General features: G+C 36.9%; 1 long non-coding RNA gene across 1 annotated transcript in view; it reads left to right on the top strand.

The window, feature by feature from the left end:
* Positions 1–25,021, top strand: part of LOC106853844 (uncharacterized) — a 41,386-nt gene extending 16,365 nt beyond the window's left edge. Inside the window, exons 3-4 of the long non-coding RNA XR_015799651.1 lie at positions 5,520–6,576; positions 20,336–25,021. This is a non-coding gene — a long non-coding RNA (uncharacterized LOC106853844). The remainder of the gene's footprint in view (positions 1–5,519; positions 6,577–20,335) is intronic.
* The last annotated feature ends 1,223 nt before the right edge of the window (positions 25,022–26,244 follow it).

Here is a 26,244-nt window from a genome sequence, read left to right as displayed (position 1 = left end):
TGTCTGATGAATCTCAGGATGGGGTTTCCCCTCCTGCTGACTGAGCTGGAGCCTGCTGTCCACCAGCACCCCCAGACCCCTTTCTGCAGAGCTGCTGCTCGACCAATCCTCTCCCAGTTCAGGCTTGTGCCTGGTGCTACTCAATCCCAGGTGCAGAAACTGACACATGTTAAATTGCACACCAGGGATGATTAGGCAATGTTCAATCTATCTAGGTACTTCTGCAAAGCGTTTTGTCCTTCAAGAGAGTAAATAGCATTTCCCAGCAAATGTGCTTGTGGTGCATCCAGCCTTGACATTCCGATAATTGATAAATGTATGGAATAGTACTGTCCCTAGTACCAAGCCCTAAGGAGCACTGCTGGTGACTGGTCTTCAGCCAAATGTTGCCCCATTTGCTATGACACCTGAGCCCTGCCTTTCAGCCAGTTCTTCACCCAGCTCACCAGCCCATCTCTCAGTTGGATCACTTCTTCAGAAGGATGCTGTGAGTGAGATAATAAAAGCCTTTACAGAGCAAAAGGTATCATATGACTGTATGTACCCTTTAATTGATATTTCTTCAATGTCTTTTAGTACTCATATCCTTCAGAACAGACGGACAATTTGCAAATCAAGAAAGTTATAGCAGAGTACTTACTGTTTTGCAGTCCTCACAGCTTTTTGCTCTGGTTGTAAGCTCTTCTTTTTAAGTAATCTGTGCAGCTACTGATTCATTCAGAGTCTGATGTATCTTGACAGCTGGGCATCTTCAGTGGGGTGGCTGAGCCACAAAGAAGAAGGTGCCTTTTTGCTCTGCCTGAGGTTGCTCTGTGTCTGAAGGGAAAAGATCATGCTCTCCCTGTGGGTCTCTGCAGCATGGGGTGGCACAGAAGATAATGACAGATTACAGGGCAAGGCCAGGTAAAGAAAGGTGACAGAGGGTAGATTGAAACTCAGACTTTCTGTACAGATTTGGAGAGTCCTGAAAGTCCATGGCACGTCAGGAGGGCAATAAAAGTTTTTCATCTCAATATGAGCCTAAATGAGATGAATGCCTTGCCATGGCAGTGAACAAGGCAAGGAGGTAATCCTGTATGAAACCTTTAGCTACAGTCTATCTGCATTTCCTCTGTGTTTTCTAAAAACTTGGCTTATCCTAGTTTGTGCTTAAATGAAATACAACTTTAAATATTCAAAACCACTTTGTTGTACAGGTGGAACCACTTCAAGATTTTCATCAAATCATTTTCATTGTATTTATATAGTTATATATTAGCTACTTCTGTCATCTTGCTGATGTCACAGTGCTTTCAAAAAAGGCAAATGTTCTTTCCATAACATGTATTTATTATTTGTAGTCTATTACCTGAGTATTTTGTAAAACATTTTGAAGGGACTCATTAGTGGGATAGGGATATCATTAGTGAACGTACCAGCTGAACATAAGTGAATAGGATGATCTCATTTTATTTATAGCTTCATAGATGGTAGAAATGAACGCTATAGGCCAGGGGTTAACACCAAATTATTTTCTGCTACATTCAGTAACTCACAGGCAATTAAAGTACCGATCTATAGAACAGAAAAAACCCCAACCCAGCACCCTTCTACCGCATTGAGCCTTTTCCTTGTATTAGTTTTTAAAAAGCTTAATCTCTCTGTAGAAAACAAACAAAAGGTGGAAGGAGAGCAAGAACCCAAAAGTTGAATCCCAGTCCAAATCCCATTGACCATAGGTGCTTGGTATGTCTATTTAAGTGCATACAGCAGAGCATTTCTTCCCCCCACCCCGCTTTCTGAGATATCATTACTGTGTTGTTTACAGTGATTTCTTCCTTGCTGATGTGAACCATCTGTGATGCTTGGGTCTGCTTGCCTCTATTCCTCCTATTTTTTACTGGTGGGGCCTCAGTGGCTCCAGGAGGACATCACAGAGGATACTGGATGACCAAAAAGGAGTGCTAAATGTGACTCAAACTTTGCAATCACAGAGGGTTCCTAGGCAAAATGTGCTTCTGGAGGCCTACCCAGCAAGGTTTGCCTCCTGCTATGCAAGGAAAGAAGGCCCAAAAAGCTGCTTTTTGATTTTCATTTATCAGTTTGGAAATATTACTAAATCCAAAACACAGTCTGGGACTTGTTTTCCTCTCCATACATAAGTTTGATACAGCCATCAGAAATACGAGTAAGTCAGATGAGACGCAAACATTTAGTCAGGGAAGCGATTTCAACTGAACAACTTGATATAGTTTATTTACTAGTTCTCATCAGAGCTTTATAGACATTTGGCTTCCACTGAGCTATTAAGAAAAATATCTAAATCCTGGGCCAAAGTTTTTTCAGAGAAGTCTGTGTACCCTATTCAGTGTCCTTGCACATCTGACTCCATTTTAAAGTTTGCCAGAAAGAATTTTTAATCCCTCTGAGTACTGCTTGCACTATTAGTAGTTCATACATAAAGGAATTATAAAGTATCATGGACAGATGTAATGTAGTGCTAAGCAACTGAAGATAAAGAAGATACCTGCAAAAATCCAGCTCAATAATCATCAATACACTATAAGCCTTTTGGACCAACTTTTTTTGACAGAAGTACAGGGCTTTTCTTACAGTGAAATTATTTTGAAGAGATTGTTTGCTTCTTGGCCTCTTCCTTTGCATTCTTCTATCATACTGTCCTGCCTCTCAAGGCTATCAGTCTTGGGACTAGGAGCAATTCTATATTTAACTGGTTTTTTATATCCTTAAGGAATATTACTGTTGTGATTACCTCAAATTAAAACAGCTTTTTTTTTTTTTTTTAAAGGATATCCATCTGTCCACAATACCATTCTTCTCAGTGATTTTCTCCAAGACTCTTCCAAGTACAAATCAGGAATTCATACATTTGCTAGACTGAGATTTGCAGTTTCTCTGTCTGCATTTCAAATATCTATTATCGAAGCAATGCACTGATGTAGTCATGCTGCTGCAGGCATATGATGCACGTATAGTACAGTAGTTGACCCAACAGTTGTATTTTGTAGAGTCCTTCCATTGTGCTGAGAAATTCAGACATAAGTAATCAAAATATTGCAAGATTACAGGAAAATCTTTGAAATTCCCTTGGAAAGTTGTGGGTGTAATATCCTATGGCACCTGCAGAGGATACTGTACCCTTTACAGCCAGTGTTTAAGGTCAAGGGCATATTTGTGCCCCATAGTGTCAGAAGTGCTAGGTACTGAATAAAAATGTATTTTCTACCTTTGGCAGGCAGTGTTCTGCGAGTTATACTGATATTTCCTCCAGCCAAGCTATGAAAGTCAAACATTCACACAATTAAATGACAAGTATTTCTGCTGTTATTTAAAAATAGGACTTAAGGAGACCTGTATTGTTTCCTTATTTGTAGTGGCAGTGGCCCTTGATTTGCACGTAATTTTCCTCATGTAATCTCTGTGCTTTCATTTTAAGTGTATATTCACTGAAATTTTGTTTCCATGCTTTATTTAAAAGCACATTCACTGTGAAAAAATGCTTTATCAACACATCTGCCTTTAATGAATGTTAATTTCTCTCTAAAGAATAATAGGCTTTGGTATTGCATAAAGTATCTTTCATGAGAATTTCTAGATTTCATTAGGACTGTTGTGGTTTAACCCAAGCCAGCAGTGAAGTGAATTGAAATGGGAAGAGAGAGTTGGAAGAGTAAGAGTTAGACAAGACATGGGTTGAGATATCGACAGTCTGATAGGGAGAGCAAAAGCTGTACACACATGCAGAGCAAAACAAGGAATTCATTCACCCCTTCCTGTGGCTGGGCAGGTGTTCAGCCATGCCCAGGAGAGCAGGGCTGCATGACAGCAGTAACTTGAGAAGACAAACACAATCATTCTGAACATTCTCACCTTCCTTCCTCTCCCCCAGCTTCACATACAGAGCATGAAGTGAAATGGCCTGGAATTTCCCTTTGGTCATCTGGGGTCACCTGTCCCAGCTGTGTCCCCTCCCCACTCCTTGTGCACCCCCAACCATCTCACTGGTGGGGTGAAGAGCAGAAAAGTGCAAGCCCTGCCCAGCAAGAACAAAAATATCCCTGTGTTATCAACACTTTCCAGCACAAACTGAAAACACAAGCCCACGCTAGCTACTGAGAGGAAAAATAACTCTCTGCCAGCCTAAACTAGTGCAGTACTTTTAATTTTTTACTTCTACTTCTTTAGTTTAAAAGTGTTTCAAATCATTAGAATAATAGTTGCTTTAAGCTTAGTTGTCTTTTTAGAAGATTCAAACTTGGGGTTTGCTTGCTGGCACAGCATTTTTTTGTATAAGGAATATATAAAATTCAATTATGATCGTTCCCCCTACAGGAAACCACTAATTTTTAGCTTCAGTTCTTCATTTCTGCATATATCTGATAGGTGTTACCACCCACAAAACAAGAAACTTTCATGTTTAAAAGGAAAAAGCCTTTATATAATTTGAAACTCTCAGACACCTTTGTTAAAGTCTGCATAAGAATACTTAGGAAGAACCAGAAGTTTAAATGGTCAGCTTTGAGCTATAAGAAAGATCATATACTTGTGTCTGGCATTGAATCCTGACCCCGCTGAACTGAATAAAAATGTTGTTAGCAGTTAATTTTAAAATGTATTTATTTTCCAGGAGTTTGTTGCCTGAAATCTAACAGATTCATCTTGAACAAATGCTGCTTAGAGTGACAACAATATGTACTTGTAAACTTACACATAAATACAGATTCTATACTTACTTTAAATTCAATGATAACAACTACTTCAGATATGGTGAGCTCAAGATTAAAGCCATATTGCATTGTATGAGGCATCTGGATGAGCCGTTTGCTGTTGGAAAAATGTGAAAGAACATAAAAAGTGCAAGTTCCATGCTATAATAATATTGAGTTTTATTCCCTGATGATAACCATACTGGAGGTTGTAATACAAATCTGAGTGAGTTTGCATATTGAGTAAGACCATATTTAAGTGATGATATGGTAAAAAAAAGATATCAGTAGAAGAGTTTGGGCAATTTGAATTGCAGGATCAAGATACATTTCTTATCTGATTCAATTCCTTGAATGGAAATTTAATGTTATAGCTGTTACCTTAGAGGACTAGAACCTGTAACCCAGCAACCTCAAATTTTCAAAAAGAAAGCCATACCACTATTGATCTGTAGGGAGAAAGAATTTTCTCCTTTTTCCTCCTTCCAGAAAGGGAAGGATAGCATTTGATATGAATACAAAAGGAACTTCTGCTGTTCACACAGTCATTACTCTTCTGAAAGAGCACCATCTCAATACTTGTATTCCAACAACTGTAATGCCATTTTCCACTTCACTTGATATGGAAGATGTTAATAGGGAAAGGTGCAATAAGTACTGTTATATAACCAGTGTAATACAGTCTCAAAATAACTGTCCCCTGAGTGTGCAGAACTCCATGGGTATCAAATGGCTGAAGCATTACAAGAATGACTTACTAAGATTAAACATGGAAGATATAACCTAAATATTGTTCCTTGTCATTTCTTTCAGAGGTCACCTGTATGCTGCTGTCCTGAAGTGGAAGAGCAGCTCCACAATAGCAGAAGGTGGTGGGGCTCAGCAAGATCTGCCAGCAGCAACAGGTGCTGCTGCTACACCACCGTGAAACTGTGCCCCAAAATGCACATCAGCGTCAATCGTGATACCTTCTGCAACACTGTGTGTGAGGTCAGTATGTGAATTTTACAAAGATTACGAAGTGTTTGTTAACAAATTCTCATTGATGGCTAACGTATCGTACAGTTAATATGTATTCCACCTGTCTTTACTGACTTGAGCAAAGCAATTGACACAGTAACTTATATGAGCATTCCCTCTGCCTAAACTTGTTAGTACTTTAAGAAATATTTCTAAAATATCCGTGTTATGCCACAAATTATAATCCAAATACATTACACAAACCCACTTCCTTCATTAAGCGTTCCTCTTTCTATCATTCAGTTGACAGTAGACACGACTAGCTTTTCTTCATTTCATTTTCTTCAGTTTACTCCAAATTCTGTATATAACCCTGTTTTTGTTTCCTTTCCAGAAATGAAAAATCCTGTCTTGTTCTATTCACTCTACCCTGCATTTAGTAAACCGTAGGTTATATACCGACCTCTGTTTCTCCACATAAATAATTATATTGGTTAATAGCTCCAAGTGGAGACACTGCTGGGCTACTGTAAGCTGTTTGGCACTGTTTCTGTGTGCTGACTTGTCAGCATCATTGCTCCTTTGCATTAGACTGAAGCATCAAGTAATAAGCTACTTACATTCTGCTGTCATCCTATCCTCTAAGGAGTGTTCTCTTGAAGAGGTGAAAAAATTTACTTTTTTTTCTATCCAGTAGTTTTCATCTTATACTTGGGTCGCTTAAGTACCATTCTGTACCTAAGTTTCCATTAAAACAGTAATTGTTAAAAACAAAAGAGCTTTTGCTTTTTCTGACACTGTTTTGATTTGAAGTTTATTCTGTTTTCACAGCATATTCCAGCAAGTGTTCTTAAAGCAAGACAGTACAAATTCAATTAAAGGGCCATTTGAGAAACTTACTTGAGTTCAGGTACGTGAAGAAAGCCCAGAATTTCTCATTAAGCTGTGATGAGGTCTAGCAAGAATCGCCTTGAATACACTACTTGTTAAATATTGCAATGATTTTACAAAGCTGGGTTCAGTTAGGCTGAATTAGGCTATGTCTGTAGAGTTTTATGGAGAGGAAAAACAGGCGCTTTCTGAGCAGGGACTCTTTTCTGCTCTTGGACATGACAAGACAGTTGTACCTTCATCAAAGTAGGAGGCTCTAGCCTCCATTTCAGTAGTGTGAGATAATTCTAGTGCATTTAAGTTGCAGTCAGTTTCAGAATTGACACAATTGTTTCCATAAAATTTATTTTCATTCTTCTTCCAAATGTAGGCTCACAGGAAGATTGTCTGTGTAGATTTGACAAACATTGTTCAAATACATTTATTGGCTCCATTTTCTGTTTTAAAACTAAACTATAAAGCAGTAGGCAGAGAGCCCTGTCAAATATGTATACTTTATATAACTAAACCAGAATATTTTCTCTCACTGTGATTTGCTTTGATTTTCAGTTAAATGTCTTCCAAACTTCGTTTTGAAATTATTCCTGCATGCAGCTGTCCCAAGGAGAAAGGAAGGAAACTAGCTTATCTTCCTCATTTTTTAAACCCAGAATGGAAAATTATTCAGCAATAACAGCAAAGTAAAAACAAGTTGCCATTCTCTACTTTAGTCTTTGTTTATACCGTAGTTTTTGTCTAGAGCTGCTTTGATACATGTTCATAACTTTTCTTTTTTTTTCTCCCTCTACATTTAAATAGGATAAAAAAGAGAAGTAGAGAAGTATCATGGGTTTGAGGTAGTGGAATGTACTAGGATTTGAATTATTTGAATTATATTAAGTCACAAGTGTAGAAAATAACTTTAAAATATTTTTTATCCCAGAGTATTGAATCAGAAATCACACTCCTGAAATTTGTCCTGCACAGCCTTTTCTCTTTTCTCTCAATAGTTTATATTGATTTTTCTGTAGAGAAAAAATACAGATTACAGGAAAAATAATAATCATAACAAGGTGGCTAGTATTTAACCTTTATCTAGTACATACATCAGAACAAGATGTGAAAATAAGACTATGTGCACATTGAACACTTTGGATTTGCTGTTGTCCTTTTCTCATTGGCAAAGTTAATCATTGTTCAATTAATGTCATCCTCTAAACCATTACTAAATACATGAATTACACTTTTTTTCATATCATGTCTTTATATCGGTACATTCATTTCTATGCATTTGCCTAACATGAAAAACATGAAATTCCATTTTCTCTACTGCAAATGAGGCTGTATTTTCTTTCTGTTTCCATGAATTCTCTATAGTGCATAGTTAAATTAGTTTTGTTGAGATAGACTTCTCTTTCTGCATGTCTGAAGAGACATAGAAACTTAGTTTGGTGTTCTCTGCTTGACAAATGTCTGCTAGCTTTTTTCCTTGGATACTTTCAGTCAGAAAGAAAGAAAATAGTTACAAAGATCTAGCAAATCTAGATAAGTATTTCGGTAGTCCCTTTATTCTGTCAGCAGTTCTTTTGGGTTTGGGTTTTAGACACCCAGTGTTCAGATAATTTCATCATATTCAATCCTCAGCTATTTTAGACAAGAACTCTATACCATCACTTTTATAAGTAAGCACAAACCCTTGCTATTCCTATTGAAAAACTATTTCAGAATACTTTCAGTAGTCAGAAACAGTCCTCTAGTTTATAACCCAGATATACTTTTGAGCATCTTAAAATCATTGGTTATTCTGTCAGCATTATCTACAGGACTTTTCCCTTGCTTATTCTAATAATCTTCCCCTAGAACTTCTCAGTTTTCTGTCTTAAATCACTCTATTAACTCTTATAGTATATGAAGTAATCTTAATTCTATGTATTTAGGGCTTGATTGTGATATTGACCTAAGTGTGCCATTTTGGGGAAAAAAAAAGCTAATATATGCTAGTGTTAATAATACGGAAATGGCAGTATCAAATCTGAAGAAAAGTGATACTTTATTAGAGAGAATTATTATTTTGAACAAAGTCTGAGATTCTTCTTCCACAAAGAACTGTAGTAAACTAAAAAGCTCTGCAGAGAAAACCTGTACTCCTTCGTAAAACCAGAATTTGGAAGGAAGGCAATTAGATAAAAAGGCAAGATGAAATGTGTAATAAAAGCAGTTGCTTTCAATCTTAATTCTTCTCTCTCAGTTTTCTCATCAAAACTCTTTAATTTTTCAACTTTTCAACCATTACTTTATTTTCATGCAAATGAAAATAAACTTAACTTCTAGAAAGCTGGAACAGAGAATGCATGACTATACAAATAAACAAAAGGCTTTAACATTGTGCTCGGAGTCAGTCAGAGCAGGGAGATTGTAGTGATCAGTTAAGCGAGATGCACATTTTCGTTTTAGCCAAGGAAATAATAAAACTGCCATTATGCAAATCAATTACTTTGAACCACTCAGAGCAGAGACAGGGCATGGTATGAGAAGCAAACACAGAGTTTGTTTACTCACACGGTGTGAGAGTAAAGACGGATATGGAGAAGTAAACAGCTCAGCATTTTAAAGTGAAGTGACAGGGGAATGATTTTCAGGAACTGAACTGTGAATGTTACTTAATAAAAAATGTTTTAGACTGTTATGTTCAAACCTTATCTGTTATACAGTATTTAAAATGCAGATGTGTCCCAAGAAGGTCGCATAAACATACACAATAAAAAAAACTTCAGAAAACCACGATCCTCCCTCAAAACCACCTGACAGCTAACATGTTACAGCCTTTGTGCACAACCAAGGAGATGACCTACTGTAAATAGGCAAGGTCTTGCAAAGTGTTTCGTTCCACAGCTGTGTTAGATTCCCTTCATTATGTTACATATGGAATAAGAAAACTGTGATGAATAAAGTTACAGTTATTGTTTGGTAGTGAGTGCTGGGTTTTTGGGGTTTTTTGTTCATGTGGGTTTTTTCTGTTTTTTTGTTTGTGTTTTTGTTGTTGTTGTTTGGGTTTTGTTGTGTTTTTTTTTTAAGACAGATCCACTGCCTTTTTGAGTTGACTTTCTTTCAGGTGAAAAGAGAAAATTGAACACACACAAATATTTAAAAGCTAGCAGTCCCCATGCTTAGCAGTCTGGCTGGCACAACAGTTCCTGAGCATGTTGGCTGGCTTCCCTTATATCTGCTGAAGCATTCTCCTCTATGCAAGCAATAAAATAGATCTTAAGCCAGATTGTGTCTCTTCTCCCAAGAGCTAGATAAGAGCCAAAGTATATGGGGAATGACTGGAGGTGCAAGGGGATCCCTTGAAAACAGAAGCTCTGCTGAAACTATGAGGCAGATCTATCTGTACTTTTGTTTCACCAAAGGACTAGTGGCTGTGTTTTCTGTAGTCACCAGGGGTTCCCATCCCTCTCAGCACACCTTCATCACACTGGAGAACTCCTATTGTATTCATACTTTGGGATTTATGTGTTTAATAAATGATCCCAGAAGTTAAAGCAGATGTTAGAGCTTTGTTTTCTTGTTTTTCACTCTTTCTTCCTATTTTTAGCAACCTCTTTTGTCAGTCTGTTCTTCAGAGAAGCTAGCTTTGCACACAAGCTACTTTTAAATGCAGCCCCAGTGGGAAGCAGCTGAAGGCAGCAAGGCATGACTGCACACTGCTTATCTGCAGTGGAAGGAGGATCATTTCTGTGCTCTTAGGTCAGACCTAACCACCAGTTCTCTTTCTCACTCCTTCTGGTTATCACTCAGGAGGTGAGTTGGGGTTGTTTCAAAATTACTTTTAATGTGGAAATTTTTGAAGGGTGAAGGCAAATGCCTCCAGTAAGACTTCAGTTTAAATTTCAAAGGCAGAGCATAATCACACAACAAAACAAAAGGGAGCTCCACCACTCTGCCAGTTTTAAGAAAGTTGTTGTCAAAAAGGTAGTAACTAAGACATTTTAAATACAGGACCCATTTATCTGACTGGGAATTGTAATTCTAACTCAGCCGGTCAGAGAAATATGTCCCATAAAAAGAATTGTGGCTATGTTTTTCCCCCTACTTATTTGCATGGTCGGGAGGCAGAACACGGGAGGCAGAACAGATTTCCATCTGCTGATAAAATGTAAAATGTGTAAGAGCTGCATTCTCAAAATCTCACCACCACTTTAAAAAGTTGTTTCAGTTTAACTTATTCTCTCAGGAATCAATTCTCTGACAGAGGAAAGAAAAAAGGCAGGTACCCGTAATTTTTTGAGTACTGAAAGTGATCTGTGAGTGATAGCTCCTACTTATATATATCTTGAAATATTTGCAAATTATTTGAAAACAATCACAAAAGAGCCAGTACTATTCTCATATGTTGTCAATTTCTTTAGAATTTGGTAGTGTACATAAGGCAAAAAAAAAATACCAGAGATGAAAATGAAAAGATTAAATTTAGAGCAAAAATCTCTTCAACTTTTTGTGATCAACATGATTTGTATCCCCAGCAATCACCAGACTTGTAGGGGTGTACTTCAAGGTACTAAAAAGGGCTGGGGGCTCATTGCATTGATCTTATCCATGAAGTGAGAGAGAGAATATTTTAGGTGACAGAGGGTAACCCATGAAAACATAGGCAATAGATATATGTTATATATACTGGTGCAGTGTGGCTTGACAGTAGAAAAGCCTGCAGACAGTATATTGTCTTCTAGAACTGAGGAATGCATAGTCAGGATCTCTTTGCCATAGAGTCTAAGACAGAGTTGTTTCAAAATCCCAAACCGAACACAGCAGATGTATTTTCACATTATTTTATGCCCTCAGCTAATATACAGCCCACTTCCATTTGTCTTGCAGAGAGGACCACACAAGTTTCCAGAAAGTTAACTGAAAAGAACCCAAAAAACCTCTGGGCAAACACTGGCACTGTATGCTTCCTACTTGTGTACTCATCTCACCAAGTTATATTTTCCTAGTATTTTGGTACCCTGTCAGAAATGTCAAGGGTTACTTACTGCAGCTGCTGTAATTGTCTTCAGTGTTTAATACAAAGGCATGCTATTGAAGATACATGGTGTATTAGCACAAACTGCCGTGGATGCCAGATACCACTTGCTGTCTGAAATCACAGGGTATTCCCCTGGTAACTCCAGAAATTCTCAGGCACCATCACTTCTTGCTATTACATTGCAGAATAGACTAGATGTTCTGAGTGGCTTCCTCCCTCTTTTGTGTTAGTCATGTTTGATGCAATTATACTGCAGGATTTTCTAAGTGGAAAACTCGGTGAATGTCAGAGTTTAGGACTGAAAAGTAATGCAGATTTCAAAAACTTTTTTAAATTAAATTTTTAAATTTTTTTTCAAGGAGTGAGGAGGTAAGAATGCGTGCAAATAAACCTGTGAAATGAACCAAATTCTGTAAAACTTAGCAAGGAATTGCTAATTTTAGTGAGGTTTTGAACACATGTTAAACCACAGTGCTCTGCTTTGAGGAGATAATGGATTTGTAACAAACTCTTTCCTACCACATTTTCTCTTAATGATACTTGCATATTGCAGCCCAACTGAAGTTTGATAACAATCAGACTTGCATCAGTGTCAGTGCACCAAACCTGGGGAATGTGATAAACATGCCCACATTTTCTGAGAGCATTGTCAGTCTAGTCCCAAACCACAGAAGCCTCCTGGAACCAGAATTAGGCAGATATCTCAGTATTTTCCTGGTCTTTTATTGCTAAGCCAGACCAAACTGGCACTGTTCAGAGCCAACTCTGATATTTTTCACCACTGACAATAGATACAGTAGAATAGTTGGGAAGCAAAGCCCTTAATTTTCCACTTTCATAGGCAGTAGAGATTTCTCTCAAACTAAATCTGTATCCTCATCCATTACAGCGAGGCTTGAAGGTAGCTCTGGGTTCTCTCCACATTCTGGAAGAGTCTGAAGAGTTATGCACATTTCCCAAAAAGTCAAGCATCATTCCATAGGTTATTTAGATGCAAGCACTTCCTCCTCATGCATAACCTCAACCACTGGACCATTCATTTCTGCAGTAGCTGGTTTGGGAAAATTACAGAAGATAATGGGAATGCTGGAGCACATTAAGATGGAGGAAAATGCTGATAAAATACAACTAGGAGCTGGGGGTTTTTGAGATTTGTGGAGGGGTGGCAGGAGAAGTAACCAACCTTTTTAGGCCCTATAGGAACCTTTGCTGAGAGGGTGAGTTTGTGTTAAACTTGAGCCTCCCAAAACAAATTTGTTTGAATATGAGCAAGATAATTCATCAATAATAAAAGACAAACATGGGAACTATATATATGCCTCCCTCTTCATTGAGTTCTTGGATTCGAGTAAAAAAAAATCTGATTTTAATGAAAAAAATCAATTTTCTTGAGTATGGGAATGTAAATTTGACCACGAGTAATTAAAAAATGGAAATTTATGTTCTCTATTTTCTGATGCACACATGCAAGATCAATATGTGACAGCTAATATATGCCTAGCCAGGCAGATATTCATAGAGGGTATTTTAATTTCTAACCTTTATTTCTGCCTCTCATCTGGTTTTACTAAGCTACCTGGAAAAATGTTAAATAATGCTTTTGCATAAGATCCAGATCTGACTTTGAGGATCAAAAATTATATCAAATAAATAGAACATTCAGATTAAAATTATCACACATGATCTTTTTCCTTTACCACATTCATATAAATTAAATTTTTCCAGGCATGTACAGGCGTGTACAGGAGGGGAAAACTCTACACTATGAAAAAGCAAGTATTACAAATAAACCTCACTCTTAAAATTGAAGAGCAGAAAAGTAATTTCATTTATTAGGTTCTGCCCAACCCATTAGATTGACAATGTAGAAAAAATTCAAATTCCCTCCTGGCATAATATTGGTTTTTAAATGCATTTTGTAATTTTAAAATTATACTCCCTAATACTATCTGTTTCTAAATGTAACTATTCATTACTGTCTAGTAAATTTTAGAGCAATTGGCATGAATTCTAGAAAAACTAGTACTACCCATAGCATTTTAACTAAGTGAAAAAGCATTTGAAGTCTAGTGCTATTCCTTGCTGACATTTCAGGTTTATCAGGAGGTTAATTAGACACAGTTCCAGCATTACTGTAGGGCACAGCACAACAGGCTGGTTTTTATCTACTTGCAGACTTGGAAGCCTTAGGAGATACCAGCTTAAGACCTATGGCAGGTTAAAATTGTCTTTTCTCCTGCACACTTAGAAAATGTAGCAAAATTCTGTTCCTCAGCATAAACTACTTGGACAAAATTGTATCAGTGATATTCTGCTTATGGCCAAAATGGAGACAACGTTCATCTCTTTCATGGGATGACTTTTAGTCACAATAAAAATTGTTGCATCCAGATGTCTGTATCCAGCAGATCTTAGAGAGTTGTGCAGTGTTGTGGGTCAGATGGGTCATTGCCAGCCTTCTGCTGCATTTGTACTTGGACAAACACAAAGGCAAGAACAAGGATGGACTTACAAAACTATTTTGCTCTGATAATTCCTTGTAAGACATGGAAAGCTAACCTTTCAAAACAAAATGCTGGAAAAAGTACAAAAATAAGAATGTCAGTAACTTGTCTATGAAATTATAACCTTGCTTGGCACTAATAAGAAGTGCTAAGGCATAGGTGAAAAGCACATTTATATATTATCTCTTCTATGCAGTACAATCCTAAATTGTCTCTTGATCCTATAACAACTCTTTTCTGAGGTTATAGGGATACAAAAGATGTTTTTCTTGAGACACTCCAGGTATCCCGTTAGCATCCTACATGTTATGCTGAATGTTAGTAAATCCAACTAGCGTGCCACTACGTTCATTTCTGGTTTTTTTCTGTGGTTTTTGTTTCTTCATTGTGTTCATTTTTGTGGACATCCCTCTCTTTCAGTGACAAGCTGCACATAACTGATCTTTTGATGTTTGTAGTAGAGGTGATTCCTTTAAGAACTTAGAAATAAAACTACATTCTTTCGAGATAATATTGCTATAGGAGGTAATATAAGGCTGGTGTTTATTTGAGGCCTCCAGGGGCAAATATGGAAAATGTCCACAAAAACCCACCCACACGGGGTGAAAACAGTTTTTATAAGTTTAGCAAATTAGAATATTGGACAAAAATCACCAATTAGGATCTCAAGGGATGATCCAATTCCCCCTCCAGGCCAAGTCCCTTCTAAGTCCTTCCCCCTCAGATGGAAACTGATCTTGTTGATGAAAATGATTCTTGAAGAGCTGGTTTTCAACTTCGGTTTCTAAGAAGAATCAAGATAGGATAGGGGCTTTGGAATATGTTTGGTCTTTCTGCCAATCAGGGCAGAGAGAAGTACTGGGAAAACTAGCTATGAATGCAGTAATGGGCTGCAGAGCTGTGTGTCTGTGTGTATATATGTGTAAAGAATGCAGAGAATATATGAAAGAAAAAAAGGAAAAAATCAACAGGCATCAGAGGTACTATATGTAAGACCTTTGTGGGAAAATTCTTCTGTGCAGTATCATTCTGTCAAGAAAGTTGAAGAAGAATCTCGGAAATGAAAACTGATCTGACCTCTTTAACTATTAAGATTTCATTTGCTCCTGTTTCATTGCATTTATCTCCCGACAGATATTGCAGAAGTCAGGTTAGTAAGACTCCAGTCAACATCATGGGGCAGAGACAATGCTAAACAGTAGTAAAAAAATTAGTTGTTTTTGTAGGACAAGTGAGATAGCTTTTCTTTTGAATAAACCTTTCTTTTAAAAACTTCTACTGAACTAAGTGCTCAGTCCCATAATTCAATTTTAGAGAACCAAGTTTGCACAGAAAATGTTTCCTAGGTTGTTTTGTTGGTTTGGTTTTTTTTTCTCAGCCTACATCATTAATATCATACACACCTCCATTTCAGCAATTTTGTATCACAGCAATTTTATTGAAAAAACAGGCTAGCACACATGAATTCAAGTAAATATTTCTTATGTGGCACAAGATGGGATAAGATATGGACCATGGGCTACAGAAATGCAAGAAAACTCGGTTCAGTAGAACTACAGAGGGGAAGCATCGATCGAGTCAGGAGGGAGTTCACTCCTGTCACTGCTGTGGACACCTGGAGGAAAAGCACGTGGTTCCCTGGTCTTCATTTACTGCAAGAACAAATCTCTGTGGTTCCCATGAGAGGCCACTGAACGAGAACGGTGGTGCAGGTTAATGGCAGCACAAAGGCCTGGATTTGGGCACTGATATTTCATGAACCAGGGCATTTGCTGCAGCTGAGATGGCACATGCTCCCAAGTAAGACACAAGCCATGAATGACACAGGGCAGGTTAAGCTCTCTCCATCCTGAGCCTCTTTGACAGAACAGCTACTGAAAATTTTAAAGGCAAAACTTTGGTGCAACATGAAATACGGTTGCTGCAGGATGAAGATGTTTCTCCCAAGGACTGTTTTTCCACTCAAAAAGTGCTCCTAGGTATGGCTCTGTGCCCCTCAGGTTTTCTTAAGAGGAAAAGGAACTGCCCTGTGTTCATATTGGTCTCCTTGGAGAAGATACAGAGGGCTCTAAAATGAGCAATTAAAGTTTTCCTTCTCTCAAGTCCCTGCCTTCCTATAAGGTACCCACTTGCCCCAATGATTCTCTGTCATCCATCTCCATTCTTCAACACATCCCCATTATTTTGTATTCTTAAAAATACATATTGTTTTAAATATTACAAAAAGCATAAACAGTTATATATTTTAAGAATGCATCATTGCAAGTCCTTCTTAAAGAGCATATGTTTATTCTGGTTAAAGGGTTTAACATTTCTGTTTGCTTCAAACAACAAAATCAGACTATCCTTTTAAGAACTTTTTTGTAAAAATTTTTAAACATCTGCATTATTTTAAATACATAGAAAAATGTAACATTACTGACTAGGTTAAATTGCTTTATTGATTAGCAGTTATGGCTTTGAAAATAGGAATAGAGAAAAACAACAAACAAACGAGATAATGTTTTCAAAATAAGAAGGTAAAAACCCTGAAGCCTGTAAGTTCATTAAATTTCTTGTTAATTTCTTCTTCTAATTTTTATAAGATCAGCAACATGAAATATACTTTTTTTTTTCTTGGTTGGTTGCTTGGTTGGTTTTTGGGGTTTTTTGGGGTTTTTTTGTAACTCGGGAATGCTGCTCTGTTCAATATCATCTATTTTACAAAGCATGAGTGAGTTAGGACACAGCTGAAGTGCTTCAAACAAAGAGTTGTCCAGTTCTACTCCTGAATCAAATTGTGAAAAATGACTTTCAAATCTTCATGTTGTCTCAAAAGAAATACGAGAGCACAATCCATATTTCTTCAATTATTTAGAACATCAATAATAGTATAACCTTGATCTTATGCATGATCCAAAATTCTATTTTGAAAGTATATTAATTCTAGACCAACTGGGTTTTATTTCTATCCTTTCTTATAATTTAGTGAATTATCTTTGGAAATGTTAATTTGTGAATCTTATAATGCCTTAATTAGGTTATTAACACAATACTGGCACAAGACTATAAGGCTGTTATTTATGCATTGAATCATCTTTTAAAAAAAATCTTTGAAACTTTCTTTTTTTTTCTTTCTTTTTTTGTTGGGGGGTTAAAATCTCCTTTTGTGTTCTGTTTTCTATTTCTTTCACAAGATCTACCTACATTTTTACTGTAAAAACCTCGACAGTGAAGAAATAATTACTTTTTTGGTGTAAGAATTAGAACTGAATTACTTACACTATTGCCTTAAATCTGGATCTTAACTTTAGTATAGTGTTTAAATTAATTTGCAATATTTGTCATCTGGATTACATTAAGCAAAAATAGATAGTAGCTATAGTTATATAGAAATTAAATCCATATGTTGTAGTCTTGGTTAGCCCATTGATTTGAATCAGTAACAAGACTGTCAGTGTAACATTCTGTATATATATACAAAATTGCTGGATGGATCAAAACACATCTGAGATGCAAAGAATTTTACTTTCTTTGGAATGGGACGAATGCATGTGCAAACTACCTTAATCCGAGAAAAAAAAAAGTTAAAAATATGGAAAGGAAGATTTTTTCCGTGAGAACACAACTCCAATTATTTCTGTGTTCTATACAGTTTAAGGACTGATTCCTAGCAATTAACAGAAATCTTGTTTTCTTATACAGATATGCTGAAAGTGGTTTCTTTCTTTTTATGTCCCATGTAATTTTTTCTCTCCAAATTGTCTAGTCTTCTGGTATGACAAGTAGACAAGAGAAAAGGTGTATTTCATCCAAGGTGATATGATGGATCATATCGTCTTAAATGTTCCCTAGTGGCATTCCAGCATCACAGAAATATTACTTTCTTTCATTCCGCTATGACTGGGGGAACAAGGTTGGAACTGATGCTCAACAATTAGATTTTTGAGGCATCACAACATGTTTTCTAGCTTGACCTTGGCTGACACAATATTCAAGACAATATAACAGATACTGCAAATTTGAATTGTTTCGATTTGTGCTTTTTTTTTTCTAGAATAAAGTCTAATATTAATAATTAGTCAATTTTAAGTTAAGCTATATGGCACAGTTTAGTTTAATACAAAGCTTAAAAACAGTTTTATGCAGATTTAGATTTTGGAAGTGGTTTCCTCTTGCACACAAGTTAGGTATGCTTTGTTATTTTCTCGTATAAGGAATGTATGTATAAAAAATGGAACTATTTGTAATGTTCTTCGACAATTTGTTACTCTATGATCCAGACTTAAAACTCTTGCATTATCAAGCTGGGACAAAGACATCTGTTTTCTTTGCAGGATCTTGAAATTCTGTCTTCTGCTTCCAATTTTACCCCCTGGTTTGTTTGTTGGGGTTTTTTTGTTTTAATAAAGAGCTTTGCTGGTGTTGATAACTCCTTTATATTTTCCTTCCTTCCTCTCTTCCCCCAAGTTCTGATTTATTTTTTTTGTTGCCTATTCCCTCAGAAATTGCTGAGTATTCTTAAATCAAAATGGGGAGTTTTCTGGGCACAGGTTTAATCATCTCTTCTGAGTAGGTTTTATGGAAGTGAGCCTTTTTCTGAGACAGGCAGCCCAAGTTGCAAAGCTGCCTTCACTGGAGTATTTGAGTTATACAAGGATGGTGCAGAGAGTCTGGACATCCCTGATTTCTCCTGATCCCTCTGTATTCTTTTACTCAAATGGCACAGTAAACGAGTTACTCTTTTGCAAAGACAACAAAACTTTTGTTTTATCATGGATTTTTTGGTAACTTTAATCAAATCAATGTTATTTCCCTTCTGGCACTAAACTTTTCCACAGTATTGACATAATGTTCGGGGGAAAAAAAAACACAAAGAGAAAACAAGTTTATTTAGTATATTCTGTTATTCAGTAATTGAAAATTCTACTTCCATTTGTCAGTGTCAACTCATTAAGGATATGTTGTGAGCATGTATCTCTATGAGAAACCTGTACTTCCAATTCCTTAGTGCAGGTCCTCCTTAACTTTCTCAGTGAGCCATGCAGGGTCCTCTGCTGCCAGTAAATAACAGGTCAAATGCTCTTTATTTTCCTCTTCCAACCAGATCACCGTGATGAGAAAGTGCCTGTGGGTACAAATGTTCAAACTCAGTGCTGTGCCTATTGCAAACCTGATAGTCCACACAGCCAGAAGCGACTACTCAAATAAGAGGATAAAGAAAAGAGAGTTGTAATCACCATTCATTGGTTTAGAAATGTCATGCCAGTTGCATTTCAGTCATTGTGTGGTATTAATACTAATCAGCATATATTAGCAGCCAGACATGTTCACAACTGTTCTAACAGCTGAGTGCCTCCAAGCTAAATTGATTTCATCCCTTAGACACCCATTAACACCTCTCCTTCCCATTTAGATAATAGAACACAGTTGTTCAGGGGTGTTTATGAAATGACATTCATTTGATTGATAAGTGACCTTGACTGAATGAGAATATATGCTTGCTGGAATTTAAACAATCACCTTCCTTTTTAATAACCTTGTCAGAGTTACAGACCTCCAAATCCTCAAAGAATTTAAGTAATCACAATCCATAAATACCGGTTTGGTTTTTTTTTTTCTCCCCTGAGAAGTGTGTTTGGTAGGATAAAGCTTTAAATTAGATTTTACACACTAATATTCTAATTGTGGAATGTGCTGAAAAAATCTGAAAATTATCTCTGCTTTGAAAAATAAATCAGGGTTTCATTATTTGGGTTTTGTACCTTAATCCATTTTGAACAACTCATTGGCTCTAGTAGGGCATTTTTACTATGAAGAAATGAAATATTGAAGCTTCATATATTGTTAATATTATAGTGAGATAATCTAGCCATGATTAATTAAGAATATTGGAAACCTCTGACACAATGCCAGAAAAAAAAGCAGTTCAGTATAGAAAGCTTTTCTAGACTTGCATTATGAGAGTTTTTCAATAATAGATTAAACAGACTAAATAATTAAAATGCCATTTGATTGAAATCAGACCATTCTCCTTGTATTTCGGCATTACATCCTGTGACAGGCAAGACTGTCTTTTCAGCTCCAGATAAGGATACCTTCCTTTTCTGTACATAAATTTAAAAAAATGCAGCAGACAGAATTTAGAAGCAAATGACAGACACTGACTAGAATATTTATCTTAAGAATATAAATAAAAATCTAAGGTTAGGGTTTTCAGGGATGCCTGTATATAGTCAAAATCAAATTATTAGGGAAAAACTACCGAATCCCAACTTTCTTTATTCCAGGGAAGGTATGTGGGATGTGAAGATGCAGCCACTTTGAGTATTCACCCTGAATACAATCTCCTGGAGAATGCACTTGAAGGCTGGAGCCCTGATCATTCTCATTGTGCACCTGCTCTTTTTCCTGAAGGATAGAAAGACACCTGAGCATCATCACCTCTGTCATAGCAGCCCCAGCTGCAGCATTTTCTCAAGTTTCTGAGGCACTTAGGTGCCCTTGACATCAGGCTGGATATGAGCAGCCTGTGGGCCAGATGTGGTTCACCAGTCACGAGCTGGACAGTCAATTAGTTACTCTGTTGTAATTAACCATTTTACAGCCCTTTTGCAGCCTTTTCTGCTAAAGCTGATTAACATTTAAAAAAAATTATAAAAATAAAATGCTAACTGAAATAAAAGCTTTCAGGTTGCAAGAGCTCTCAAGTGGAGAGTTTTAATGTATAGCTGGAAAGCCTCAACAGTGAGAAACCCATCACAGCATATTCCACAGAACTGGAAGATTCTAATCTTGGCTGGAGGCTACAAAGACATCGAACATCAATTGCCTGACTCTGAACAAGCACTTGGATTGATGTCTTCCCTTTTGCAAGACTTCACATCCAACAGACGAACATTTGTTTCTCCTTTAAAATTTTTAAATGCAAAGGCTAATTTCAAAATGTTTTCTCCAAATTTTCCAGTCACTGTTATAAGTTATTGCCATTTTATGAAATGCTGCTTATACTCAAATTCATTTAAGTGAGAGACAAATGTAAGCAAAAGCATCCAAGAGTCAGTTCAAAGTTATTTGCATAGTTTAATTTAAGGTTTGGGGGTTTTTTATAGCGTATTTTCTCTATCCCACTATTATACCTCTTTCAGTAATTTTCTCTCTGCTGCTAAAAGTGAAAAAATCAATCAAGTATGACTCCCAGGGTATGGTGATCACACTACAGGCTCTAAACACAAAATCCAGTTATTCCTTACACTAATTCACAGTTCAGCAGCCTCTGTATGAAGTGCACTTTTCTCCTCCTGGTGAACAATGCTCTGTAACTTACTTTCCAGTGGCTAAACCAGTAGAAGCCTTCAGGGACATGCTGAGCTTGGGCTGCACTGGGGTTCCCATCTCTGCCTGCAGCACCAGAACCATGGGTTTTTCAGTTTTGGGTTTTTCATGCCCCAGGTGAGCAGAGATATGCCCATGTTGTTAAGAGGGGCTGGGAGGAAGAAGCCAAATGCACGGAATATTCATGGTATGAAACCTGACATCCTCAGGTAAAGCTGAAGACTTATATGAAGACCAGAATATAACCCTAAAAAAATTGTTAAGAGAATGAGATTGTACATAGACACAGCTGACATAGCATGAGATAGTGAACATGGAATAAACATTCTTACACAGTTGTTCCATTGTTCAGGAAAATACGAGTTAATACAGGAAAGAAAAAATGCCAGGCTACTTTTGAATAAAATAAATGGAGTTGCAGAAAGGGCATCAACACTCTTTGTCCTAATTAGAAGAGCTGGAAATACTCCAGGCTGTTGTCTAGTTTCTTGGTTGAAAAGAGTTGAAATTATTTGAATGTAATGCAAAATAAACATCACAGTCAATATAACAGTGATTATTATAATAATATTTTTACATGTAATTCATAATTGTCTCCCACAATAATTTTGAAATGACGTGGTACAAAAGAAATGGGTTGTTGTCATTGAGTTTAAACATGGTCTTTTTGGGCTCACAGATTTTTTTAAAAATACTTTAAAAATTGATCTTACATCATGGTGTTTGTACTTTCTCCATGACTGCTACAGGAATTGGCTTCCTTAAAGAATTTTCACGAAAGAGAAATGGAAAACTAGATTATAACTTGACATGCAGGAACAGAATATTGTGAACTAGTTTGTTCACATGTATTATTGCCATTATTCTCACTGATCATGAAGCCTTCAGGTTGATTTTCAGCTGCCAGATGCAAACTCGCATTTAATTTTGCTATTGGAATTTTTTAAAGGGTGAAAGTTATTTGTCCGACTTGTGTTTATGAGATCTTTTAAGTTGCTGAATGGTACCTGGGTACCTATTGGATCACAATGATTGCCAATCCAGGTTGTGAATGTTCAGGATGCCCTGCTTGCTTCTGCTGTGAAAAATTCAGCTTGGTTTCCCAGTTGAAGGAATTGATATCTGTATATAATCCAACAACAGATGGCATCATTTTTATACTTTTGCCAGCACTGATGTATCATATCACAGCAGATCTATGAGCAAAGCTTTTAAATTGAAGGTATTGTGAGAGAAGACTGCTGGTGTCCTGAAAAATTAATCATTTTATTATCCTGAATGATGTCTGTGATGAGGAAAGAAAAAAAAGCCAGTAGATTCTATAAACTCAATTTCACCAACAGAGCCTGAGGTATGCTTGAAATTCCACAGGCTGCACTATTTGGCTGAAATGCCTTCTTCTTAAAAATAAAGGTCTGCCCTCAGCACTGGTGTGATTCTACTTTTGCTTTAACTGTTCCTCATATCTTAACTCTGCCCCAGCCAGAGCCAGCACACTGACCCAGCCCTGCTTCTGCATGATAAAATCCTCCTACATCCCCTGCTTCTACAGCCAGCACAACTGCTTGTAGGGACATCCTGTGGATAAAAGATGGGGACTAATCTGACAAAAAAAAACTTGGCAAAACAGAAATTTCAGCATTTAAATTAGTGTCTGTACATGCTGTCCTCCTTTCCCAGGTAGCTCTGTTAACACAACAGATGGCTTCACACCGTAGGGAGACAAAGGAATGAGCAGCATGAAAACAGACAGCTTATACTAAGATACACATTTTTAATCTACCACTGAGTAATAAACCAGGATTTTACCTTGCACTTAGTTTTCTGCAGTGCTGATTAATTCCTAGAATATCTTTAAAGAAAAAAAAATTGCCTTCAGTTCATTTGCACATGAATTTATTCTTGCACCAGCTTCTTGTGCAACAAATTTTCAAAGAGGTTGCAATACATGGAAGACTTAAGTCACTTTTGTGGAGTTCTCTCTTTTTTGTGTGTGTGTTTTTCATGATTAATCCTTTTCATTTTCTATGTAGATATAAAAGTCACACCAGAGGTCTCCTCAGTCAGACTGAAGGTCCACTAGCTCAAGATCTCATCTTCTATAGTGGTAGACATAATCAAGAGTATAAACATATTGTAACATTTTTTGAAAGTGAACACTCACTGCCGAATAGTACGGGCTTTATTTTGCCAAACTCATTAAACTCTGCTGAATATTTTAAAATGTTTCCTCTGTTTTATCAGAGAGAAAGAAAAAAGTTATTTACCAAGAGACCAATTGTCCTAGACCTATGCTGTAACACTTATCTCCAGGGGGGTAGTAAGAACTTTTCTTCCAACTTCAGGCTGATTCAGCTGCTACAGGGGGGGAAAAAAAGTAGGAGGAGTAAATTAGTAAATTGGTACATGGTAGAATCTTTGCATGACTTGAAAGGAAGTTTGTTTGCCTGTGCTATTGAGACTGAACAGCTGGACTCGTCAAAGGTTAAAGACAAGAAGGTATGGTTAATAATTTGACCAAATAGTACTGGAGGCAGCAAGATCATTTCACAGGTAGAATAACCACATCTGGAAATTAATGCATTCAAACTAGCTAAATATTTATGAATGATGGACATCTCCCAAACCGTGCAAGTCTACAAAGGATAAGATTAGTGGGCAGATTAAAAGGATAGACTAGAAGAAAAAGCCACTCTGCTTTTGAATTTTCCTTGAATTCATCACTCTGATGAAAGTGATGAATTCAAGGACCATTGCATTCATGAATGATGTCCCTTTTAGAGTTTCTGTGGTTTTCAAGGACTCAGTAGCCACAGGAAGTGACAGATATTGCACAAACTTCTGGTATGGTTGATTTCTAAATTTTTTTTCTTGAAGTTCTAATGTGTTGCCAGTGTAACCTTTCTGGGGATACATGATGCATAGGAAGACCATGTTACCCATGGCAAGTTGAATGTATAATTTGACAGAAGAACATATTCTCTGAGAAGTCTTTACATTTCTATGTATATGACTCCAAAATTAATTAATCGAAGTCAAAAAATGTATCTGGTCCCTTCCCTTCATTTCATTCTTCAAATAACAATTGCACAGTAAATATAAGCAATCTCAGGTAACCACTGTCCTTTGTCTTTAGCTTTCTCTCTATTCTGAGACAAAATGAAGAGGCAGCCAGAAAATATTGCTTAATCCCTTCCAGCTAACTTTTCTCAGTCCTTTTTAGGAATTGCCTGATCCCTCTGTCTTGGGTCCAAGAAGTGAATAAATTTAGCATAAAGAGGCAAATCCATGCTGCTTGTTATGCCTGTGTTCTCATTTTTGTGGCTTGGTATTAGAGAAGTTCTGCTCATAAATCTCTTGTGAAAACAGCTCAGCATCTTCATTTGCTCTTCATCAGTTCAAAAGGAGTATCTATAAGTACTGCTCTCTGTGTCCCTGCTCTGACATTTCTTTAATGAATTGAAGGGATTGAATCCTTGGATTAGAACAAGCAATTAAAGACTCTTTTTATAACTTGGAGTACGTGTCAAAAAGTAGAAAACTGATGTTTTTCTGATAAGCATATTTTCCTAGAATAAAAAATTACTGAAAAGTAATTCTTCTTGTTTTATCTGTGTTATATTTCATCTCTACTTTAGACAAAAGAGGAGCTTAGTCACTAAACTTATTGGTCCCTCAGTTGAAATGATCAGCCAATGTACCAGTTGTTTTTTAATATAAATATTAAAGAGCTTCGTTTATTGTGGGAAATGCACTATAAAGATATTTCTCTTATGTGTGATAAACTGAGTATTCCTGAGACAGAAGAGAGACCAGGAACTCTGAAATACGTGATCAAACAGCTGTGGCCATCTATGATTCTGCCAGCTTGCAGCTGCTTCTCACTAAAATTCTTGTAGAAATCACTTATATATGGCAAAGTCAACAGACTTCACAGTCAGTTGTGCTCACATCAGGACTATGATACAGCTCACCTTTGTCAGCCACATTTTACATTAAAGTTTTGGCTTAAAGAGCAGCTGAAGCTCAAAAACTTCCTTCTGTTTTCCAACTGAGCTACTGGGCACAATCTTCAGAACAAGATCAGTTAGACAGCTGGGAAAATAATGTTTTGAAGCACTGCAATAAGGTTTGCCATAGCTCTGTCAAAGGTCTTGAGGAAAGTAGAACACCTAGGCACAATGATTTGTAACAGTTAATAACTTTGCATTTTAGGGAAGTTTTCCTCACCTTAGGCCTATGCTAGAGCAAGCCTTGAAGAAGCCAGAGACTTCAAGTTTCCTAGGCCAGTGGAAATTCGCTTTTATATCTCTTTAGAGTAATCCATGGAAACTTTCATGGAATTAGAAAACATTTGCCAGCTGATTACAAGCAACTTCATATCTCAGCTGTTTTTAACATTACTGAACAAAAAGTTATATCTTGAAAATGCTCAAATGAACATTGCTCCTGTCTATTTTTGCTGTTTATAAGTAGAAATAGAGATACCCCTGGATTCAAATGTTTTTAGAAAGAGAAGGAACGTGCAACGGCTTGCAAACTCTTTTGTAAAGATGTAAGATTGTGAATAGACTCGCTGGCTGTTCTGTCCTTAAACTTGCAGGTAGCTTCCGCATTCCTTCATTTGAATACAGTATGCTAATTGGCCTGAAATTAAGCCATTCTTTGTTTTTATTAAGTGATGTGAGGGGGTAGGTGATGTCATTGTCTTCCAAGCAGCTACAAAGGGCATAGCAATGCTTTTGTAGCCAGGTCCTCTCACTAAGCCAAACTTGGTAAGGATTGAATCCATCCAAGTAATTTAACAGATGTGAGAAAAACATCTGTGTGCAAAGGATGTCCATTTGAAATGGCTTTCTAAAGC

The sequence above is a fragment of the Sturnus vulgaris genome, chromosome Z (genome assembly GCF_052056855.1).
Source record: "Sturnus vulgaris isolate bStuVul1 chromosome Z, bStuVul1.hap1, whole genome shotgun sequence".
Lineage (NCBI taxonomy): Eukaryota > Metazoa > Chordata > Aves > Passeriformes > Sturnidae > Sturnus > Sturnus vulgaris.
This window is presented reverse-complemented; position numbering and strand designations above follow the sequence as displayed.